This window comes from Lotus japonicus, chromosome 5 (genome assembly GCF_012489685.1).
Source record: "Lotus japonicus ecotype B-129 chromosome 5, LjGifu_v1.2".
NCBI lineage: Eukaryota > Viridiplantae > Streptophyta > Magnoliopsida > Fabales > Fabaceae > Lotus > Lotus japonicus.
The window spans coordinates 59,136,673-59,146,418 of record NC_080045.1 but is presented as its reverse complement, the minus strand read 5'-3'; the positions used below and the strand labels follow the sequence as shown (position 1 = coordinate 59,146,418).

At 34.6% G+C, this 9,746-nt stretch overlaps 1 long non-coding RNA gene and 1 pseudogene across 1 annotated transcript; one reads left to right on the top strand and one right to left on the bottom strand.

The window, feature by feature from the left end:
* LOC130718274 (uncharacterized) lies at positions 1-1,827 on the bottom strand. The gene is made up of 2 exons (XR_009012569.1): positions 1,690-1,827; positions 1-251 (listed from the first exon to the last, which is right to left on the bottom strand). It is a non-coding gene; the product is annotated as an uncharacterized LOC130718274 (long non-coding RNA).
* A 3,182-nt stretch (positions 1,828-5,009) lies between these two features.
* Positions 5,010-9,746, top strand: part of LOC130719880 (uncharacterized) — a 12,914-nt pseudogene continuing 8,177 nt past the window's right edge.

Below are 9,746 nucleotides of genomic sequence, written 5' to 3'. Positions count from 1 at the left end.
TACTCAGAACTGAATTTCATAAGCACTTCGGCCGTCAACAGTACGACATCGCCATCATTTAGAAAATTATTCAACAACTTCCATAAGAAGAGATTATAAAATCCTCTCAACATAAATGTAAAAGTAACGTAAAATATCTAACCAGTGTTACATTACAGAGCAAGACACTTATTTTATAATAATAATAATAATAACATAAGCTAAGACTCTCCGAAGCTACTCCTCATGAGCCACATCTCTACCTCCTGTACCTGAGCGATGTCGCATAGAACATCATTCCAACAGAAGGGTAAGAACTTACATTGTATAAAATATAACATAACAAAGAGCAAGTAAACAATTCAAATCCTGCTTTATAAACTCTTCACCTTTACTTTAAAATCTGAGTGATTATAATATTTTCTCTCAAGACAGTTTCACAATTCTTATTAATGTTTCGAAAAATTATAAGCTTAAAGAAGAATAATAATTCGACTTTACCACAACAGCAAAACAATTCACCAACAAATCACCAAACACATAAAACCACTGAAAACGTGAAACTTAGTGTGTGAGACTCTAATGTATGCATGTGGTACCAATTGTTAACCTTAGCGGTATCACCGCGTCCACTCCAGACAGTTAACCACCAATGAAGTCCACTCCAGACTTCCAGAACCACGCCAGTTCTGGGACAAACCTCAGTTTTCCGATGAAAACCGACACGTTGCCTCTTGACTAAATGAAGTGTATTTCGTGCAAAAACTCATAAATTAAAACATGCAATTTTGAGACCACTCCAGCCCCAAATATATAACATATTTTCTCACCAAATTCCATAACGGAAATCACACCAAAATTGCACAAAATAACACTTCAATACAATTATCAAATCATTCACTATTCCACTGACAAAATAGCAACACAAAATCATCAAATGTCTCATATCAATTACTAGAATCAGTTTCAGAATCAATCTCAGAAATAAGCAGAAACATAGCAAACTTGCATATAATCCTGGTACTAAATGAGCAGTCCAAAAATTATGAAAATTTTACCAAACATAGCCTTATACGTTAGCTTTCATATAAAATTAGTTTCACCCAATTTGGAATTCTGTAGAGAGAGTTATGGTCTCTACAGCACAGGCTGTTAGGGTTTCTGCGAGCAGAAACAGAGTGAACTTGCAGATAATTCTGGTATTGAACCAGCAATCTAAAAATTATGATAATATTACCCAATATAACCCTATGAGTTAGCTTTCATACAAAATTGGTTTCACTCAATTCGGAATTCTGTAGAGAGAGTTATGCTCTCTATAACACAGGCTGCTAGGGTGTCTGCGGGCAGAAACAGAATAAACTTGCAAATGATTCTGGTATTGAACCAGCAATCGAAAAATTATGAAAATATTACCCAACATAGCCCTATGAGTTAGCTTTCATACAAAATTGGTTTCACTCAATTTAGAATTCTGTAGAGAGAGTTATGCTCTCTACAACACAGACTGTTAGGGTATCTGCGGGCAAAACATAACAGAACCCAATTTTCCCCGGAACCTCAATTTCGCTCAAAATCAATTTTTCTCACCACATGTTAACACTCAACACAGTCTCTCAGTTCTGAATTTTCAAAAAAGATGAGGGTTCCTTCATGTTAAACTCAACCTCTGTTATTCTACAATTATACAAGATAAATTCAAACCCTTACCTCTTGAAGATCAAATTCTAGGTTTTTTCTTCTCTTTTCTCCCCTTCTCTCTTTCACGCTTCTTTTCTTCTCCTCTGCTAACTTCTCCAATTCTCAAATTCTGATTTCTCTCTTTCTAATTCACTCATATCCCTTAAATAGTCATACTAATGGCCCCACTCTCAATTACTCACACAAAAACCTAACAAACTTATTTATCTAAATCTTATTCTATATCACATGAGATTTAAATTATAATCACATAATTCATCAAATTACCATATAGCATAATAATAATTAAGATAAAATAATAAATAACCTAATAACGAAAAGTGGGGTGTTACAATGCGAGTCTAGTTATGTCAAATACAATAAATATGTGATAAAATTTAGGTTTAAATACTCTGAAGGTCTCTGGAATTGTACCCCGTACGAAAAAAAAAAGTCACTAAATTTTTTTTTGATTCCGGGTGCCTGATTTTTTTTAATCAAAATAGGTCCCTATGCGTGTTTAAAGCTTAGATGACTCTATTTTTGCATAGTCATTGTTTCCACGTGACCTTTAATATTATTTTTAATTACACATGGATTAATAAAACGAAATTAAACATTTTAATTTTAAATTTAATCCCTAACTCTAATTATCCCTAATCCCTAAGAAATCAAATCAGATCATCTTCAATCCAATTCCTCAGGTCCACATTCTCCTGCAGATTTGTTTGCTTCAGCAACCTCCGACTGTCGGCCACCACAGCAACCCACCCCACCCCCACCCCAGAAACCAGAAACCCACTCACCCTCCAACACGCAAACAGAGACACAGAGTCAGAGACCACCATCGTATATATTAGCCATCGCATCCTGAACTTCACCACCGTCAAATCCAGCACCTCGGAGATGGAGTTTGCCACGGTCATTGTGAAACCATCCCCTCCAACCACACTAAAGCCACCCCCAACGACCAAATCCTCCACCCAAAGCCACCCATCCAAAAACCCATATCCAAAATCGCATGAATTCAATAGCAAAACCCAGATCCAAAATTGTATGGCTTCATCAGCAAAACCCAAATTCTAAATAAATCTCTGGTACAAAATACAAATCTTTAAATATGTCAACGTTGAAGCTTTTTTGTGCTTTGAGCCTCATCCTCTCATGTTGACAGAACATGAAATATGGCTCTCATGGTGGCACCCAGAAAGAAAAATTGGAAGAAAAAGAAGAGGGGAAGATAGAACCTAGAAGGAATGGGAACAGAACAGTGAGGTACTATCAACGTTGATAGAATCGCGGATCTATGAGGAGAGTGTTTTCCAGCTCTTATTTTTCGGGCGGTGGCAAGGTGGGCAGCACGATAGTAGTTGCAGGAGAAAGAAAGATGAAAGCAGAGAGACAAGGGATGATGGAAGGAGAAAGTTGGAATTTTTTTGAGAAAGGAAGCGTATTTTTGACTTATCAATATGCAAGTGGTTTAATAAGCCATGTGTAATTAAAAATAATAATAAAGAGCACGTGAAAACAATGACTATGCAAAAATAGAGTCACCTAAGCTTTAAATACGCGTAGGGACCTATTTTGATTAAAAAAAAATTCAGGGACCCAGAATCGGGAAAAAAAATTTAGGAATTTATTTTCGTACGGGGTACAATTCCAGAGTATTTAAGCCTAAAATTTAAGATTCATGAGTGGACGATAATCATTTTCATACGAGTGGTTTTTCTTCTTCTTTAAGATGATCAGTATGATCCCGACTTTGATATATCCATACTTGTAAAAGTATCTTAATTAATTGTTTGGTAATTAAATTACCCTTAATCATGAGATACTCTTTTTGGTTATTCCTAAAACTAAGATTATATTTAAATGTTTTTGAGATACTCTTTTAGGCATCAGATTATATATTTAAATTTCATTCTGTGGGATGGTGGAGGGTTTATTTTGTTCAGATCAGGGTGTTCTTTGGGCATTTCGAGTTATGATCAGTTTGTACCTGATTTTGCCTTGAGTTGCTATTGGCTCAAGCTTCTTTTTTAATAATTTACATTTCATTTTCAAAAAAAAAATTAATTTCATTCTTATTTTTAAATATTTTATTATATGAAAAAATATAATACAATGAAATGAATTAAGATTATAAGTTTTTTTTATCAATATTAAGTTAATCAACTATGCTTCTATTTTTCATATTAGCTCAAGAGGTATGCGATAGGGGTACATGATTATTGGGGAGAGAAAGATCCGAAAATCAATCCCTTTTTAATAATTTACATTTCATTTTCAAAAAAAAAATTTAATTTCATTCTTATTTTTAAATATTTTATTATATGAAAAAATATAATACAATGAAATGAATTTAGATTATAAGTTTTTTTTATCAATATTAAGTTAATAAAATATGCTTCTATTTTTCATATTAGCTCAAGAGGTATGCGATAGGGGTACATGATTATTGGGGAGAGAAAGATCCGAAAATCAATCCCTGGAGGACATAATTTATCTTTCTGATGTACCAGTAAAAATTAACAGTGTTCATGAAATTTAATTAGGAAATTTTTTAAAATGAAAAACAGAAAAAGTAGTCATTGTTTTTTTTTTGTACATCGGAAAAATAAATTGCACCAACAGGAATTGATCTCTGGACCCCCCTACCTAACTCATATGTCCCTAGTACCACTTGAACTATCCTAGGGGGCAAAAAGTAGCCATTGTTAGCTATAAAGGTAAAAAAATAATTAAAATAGAAATCATAAAAGGAGATAAAAATAAGTATAAGTTTTAAAATACGGTTTCAAAAAACACTACAAGTTTTTTCTTAAATTCACTACCTAAAATATTGAGAAATTAGATCTTTTTCACAATCCTGACAAATACGATGAGACAAATCAAAATTATTTCAATTCATATTCTCAAATTACCTAAAATGAATGTTACTAATTGAAAGCTTCATTAATATTATAGGATTTGAGCTTCCACTAATCAATTGTTGTGGCTATGGAGGGAAATTCAATTATACCCAAGAAGTAGCATATGGGCAAACAATAAACGTAGATGGTGAATAAATTTTTGTGGTCTCATGTGAAAGACGTACCATCTACTAGAGTGACATGGGATGGGACACATCATACATAGGCTGCTAATAAGGTCATTTTTTTTATCTCATATCTACCGGAACTTTCTCAGACCCGCCAATTCCCTTAAATATGTCATGTAGCGGAAATTTCATATGAACTTCGGTGCTTGTCATTCTAGCTAGTAGTAATGAAAATAAAGTGTATACTCTATGCGATTTCTTAATATTCTAAATTAAACAATAATAGTATCCATTTCTCGTTTGGTTAATAATGTACATCTTGTTTGCTGGGTACACAAAATGTGGTTTGGTACTATATTTTTCTGTGAAATGGTTTGAAAGATTCTGTGTGCTTTTGATGATAATTAATGCAGTAAATGAACATCAACGACGAATTTTGTATGGCATGTTTATAGGAGCCATACCAAATAGCCAGCTTGAGAACCTTTTTTTTTTATAAGCGCCAGAACATAACTTTCTAAAGTGAGTAAATAATAGACCCCCCTCTAAATAAATCTAAAACAGAAAACAGAATAAAAACCGCCCAATCCAATCTTTGTTGTTTCTCTTCTTCCCACGCTGTCATAACCTCCCATGGTCTAATTTAATGTCCAAATAAGCCAGCTTATGTGTGTCATGCCTTTATATATAAAGGAACAATTCCAATCCTTTGTGATTAATTAGCAGAACATCATATTCATTCATTGCATGTCCCTAATGCTAATGGAGTTTCTAAGTAGTCAGATCTTTTTTTGTGTGCTTCTTTTTACAACATTTATGAACCCCCCCTGCTGTAGTATTTTCCAATCCTACCAAAGCTTGCGATTTTTCCTGCCATTTTTAACTTCGGTGACTCAAACTCGGATACCGGAGGCCTGGCTGCGGCTTTTCTACAGCCAGGACCACCACATGGAGATACATATTTTGGAAGACCTGCTGGAAGATTCTCTGATGGCCGAGTCATCCTTGATTTCATAGGTAACATGCCATGCATTTGTACATTGCTTTTCTAGCTATTTCCTTTATGATTTAAAAAATCAGAAAGAAAAGGTTGTGGGCAATTTGGTGTATTGTTGCTTGGTCTATTTGGGTACTGCGCAATAATATAGTGTTTAGAGAAGGAACATTGGAGGTTGTAAACTTGCTGGAACTATCCCAATGGAGGGCTTGGAGTTGGATTTCGTCAAAGGCAAGGAGGTTTAAAAGCTCAATGTATGAATGGTTGTCAAAACCCTTGTGCTTGCATTGTACAAATCTGATTATGTTGTGTTTTGTTAGCTGGCTAGCTTAGTACTTGATGGAAGGTAGTGCTTTGGAAGGTGCTTAGGATGGATTTCAATCTGATGAGTAATGAAAGGAGCAATGAATCCTTTAAAGGACGGATGAATAGGCTTTGGAAAAGATATTTTTGTATGCTTTTTTCTTTTCTCTTATGCTTGCTTTCTGCCTATTTGAAAGTATTCTTTTGTTCTATTTCTATTTTGTATCACTTTCCCTCTTTATCTGATATATTGTTCTCGGGGTTATAACACCCTTTGTGCTAGCAATGAATGAATTTTTTAGTATATTAAAAACAAAATTAGACTAATGACAAGCAGACACATTGTTCTGACATATCATTTAGAGGCGGTTGTTAACAGCCACTAATTTTAGTCGTTGTTTAATATCGTCGTTAAATGATATGTTAGAAGGATGTTGTGAAATTTGTAAGTCATGAAATGCTCGTTTTCTTTTGATTTCTAATCCTCTAGCTTCTTCTTTGTTAAAAACTTGCAATTTACTAAATCTAACTTTGATTCATAATTACAGCACAAAATTTTAGTCTTCCATATCTCAGTGCGTATCTTAACTCTTTGGGTGCCAACTACTCCTTACGGTGCGAGCTTTGCAACATTAGCATCAACAATTAGACTCCCGACAAGTGTTATGCCTAATGGTAGATCTAGTCCTTTCTTCCTTGAACTTCAGTACGTTCAATTCCAACAGTTCAAATCCAGATCACAATTCATAAGAGAACAAGGTTAGTACTTAAGAATTTATATTCATTGATCTCTTTTAAAGCCGGCAATTTTAAGCTTCATTAATAACAAGAATTTGCATGTTTTAATTTTATTTTAATTTCCGTCCTTAGGTGGCTTGTTTGCAACATTGATGCCCAAAGAAGAATATTTTTCTAGAGCTTTATACACAGTTGATATTGGCCAAAATGATATTACTGTTGGTTTTTATGACGACAACATAACTATGCAAGATGTCCATCATTCTGTACCGGATATAATCAAGACTTTGGTAGAGAATGTCAAGGTAGTTCAACACTCTTTTAATATATTTATGAATCAAAAGCAAATTAGTCCTTTTAAAATGGAGTATTGACTCATCCACACTTTACTTTTTTCTTACATGTCATTTCAAGTACTCATCATTGTCTCCTTCTTTTTATATCACATTATTCTTCATGTTTCTCATTTATTCTTTTCTTGTTGTGTTTCTCCTGGTGTAAGTTTATTTAAAGATGAACAAAACATTATTCTCCAAAATATTTAAAGACTTAAAAAAACATATTTCTATTTTCCAATGTATAAAAAAAACATATTTCTAATTTTCGAATCTTTAATTTTAGTTATTTAAGGAGTAATTAACACAATTAACTATTTAAATACTCAGCCTAAAATTTATTGTTAGTTGATTTATTAACTTATCGTTCTAAATGAATGAAACATGGTGATCAAGCTCCTATATGATTTGGGGGCTAGATCATTTTGGATACACAACACAGGACCAATTGGATGTCTCCCTGATATATTGACAAGATTTCCTAAAGCTGAAAGAGATCGTTATGGTTGTGCAACACAATATAATGAAGTAGCAGAATATTTCAACCAAAATTTGAAGGAAGCATTAGCGCAACTCCGCGGAAAGCTTCCTCTCGCTGCAATTACATATGTAGATATCTACTCTCCTAAGTTAGATCTTTTTCGCAATCCTGAGAAATACGGTGAGACAAATCAAAATCATTCCAATTCATATTTTTTCAAACTTACCTAAGATGAATATTACGAATTGAAAGCTTCATTAATATTGTAGGATTTGAGCTTCCACTAATCAATTGTTGTGGCTATGGAGGGAAATACAATTATTCCCCAGGAGGATGTGGTGGGAAAACAAAAAACGAAGCTGGTAAAGAAATTTTTGTGGGCTCATGTGAAAGACCATCTACTAAAGTGATATGGGATGGGACACATTATACAGAGGCTGCTAATAAGGTCGTCTTTGATCTTATATCTACCGGAAATTTCTCGGACCCACCCATTCCCTTGAATATGTCATGCAACAGAAATTACATAAAATAACATTTCGGTGCTTGTTATTCTACTAGTAATGAAAATAAAGTGTATCCTTTATGGCTTTATGCGATTTTCTAATATTCTATATGAAACAATAATATAGTATCCATTTCTCCTTTGGTTAGAAATGTACATCTTGTTTGTCGGGTACATAAAATGTAGTTTGGTACTATACTTTCCTATAAATGGTTTGAAGCTCTTTGTGCTTTTGATGAAATTGCTGCAGTAAATGAACATCACGATGTATTGTATATAGCATGTTTACCGGAGACATACCAAATAGGCTTAATTGCACATTTGGTTCCTGAAGTAATACCATTGTGCAAAACTCATCTCATATGTTTAAACCGAGCGATTTTAGTCCTACTTGTTTTAACGTGAGCGATTTTGATCTTTCTGTTAATCTCCGTTAGAAAGCTAACAGAACCCGTTGATGTGGACTCATTAATTGATGTGGCAGGCCACATCAGCACGCCACTTGATAATTGTTAAATAAAAAAGGGTTAATTACACAAAAAAATAGATAAAGGGTTAACTACAGACTAAAATATAATTAAAAAACAAAAAATTTTAAAGAAAAAAAATTCCAAATCTTTCTTTTTCATCTTAATTATAGCTCTCCACAGATTTACACAAATCAGTGAAATCACCATATCTTCCATCTTCATCAACCAAACCCAGAAAATTCATCCTCCTTCCATCTTCATCAACCAAACCCAGAAACCCTAACTTTAATCTCCAGAAAATTAAACTCACAAAAAAGATCAACCTTGCAAGTGAATACACAGGAAAGACCACCGAGCAACACATTTACATTGAACTCAATGTATACAGGACCCAACAGAGTAAAGCTCAATATATCCAAATTCATCCTTTATGAAGTGAATTCACCTTAAGTATATTCAAGTGTCTCTATCCCTCCAAAGAACCATGGGCACGCAATACTTCTCCATTCCTTGCTATTTTATTTCCTTGCTACTGGGCAAAATTCTCCAACTTCAGGTCCATCGTTAAAACCCAATCAACAAACCTAAAACCAACCCAATCAGGAATTAAAATCCAATCAACAATGTTATGAATGAAAAGACTTCAAATCTCAGAATAAGATTTATCTAATTCCAAGACTAAGAGCCTGGATTTTGGGGCAAACCTGTACAAGAAGATGCGAAGAAGACAAATCCGCCGTCGCTCCAACCTTTGCGTCACGAAAATCTCATTTTCACCCAGATCCAGCGCCACCCAAATCAGTCACCATCGCCTGATTCTGAACCTCGACTTCCTCAGCCAAGCCCAATCGCGGCTACACCAACCCCTCCCCGGACTGAATCACCGTGACAGAAGCTTCCTTCGCCGAGCCTTAGAGTCGTGCGCAACTCTCTGCCTGCCAACGGTTCCGCCATCTTCGTCCTCTATTTACTTTATCGACTCCACGATCTTTCTCTCCCTCTTTCCGCCGAACCCTGAGTCGAGCCTTGTTATTGGGGATGCAGATTTGGAATTTGCATGTGGGGCGAAATTTCTCTGGGTAAGCATAGGGTGGAAGGGAGATGAGAGTTTGTGTGACTCAGGTTTGGATGGAGAAGAGGAAGAAGAAGGTTAGGTCCTGGGTTTACATCTGGCAGAGATGGAGAACTTTTGGGAGATAAGATTTTTATTAGGTCATT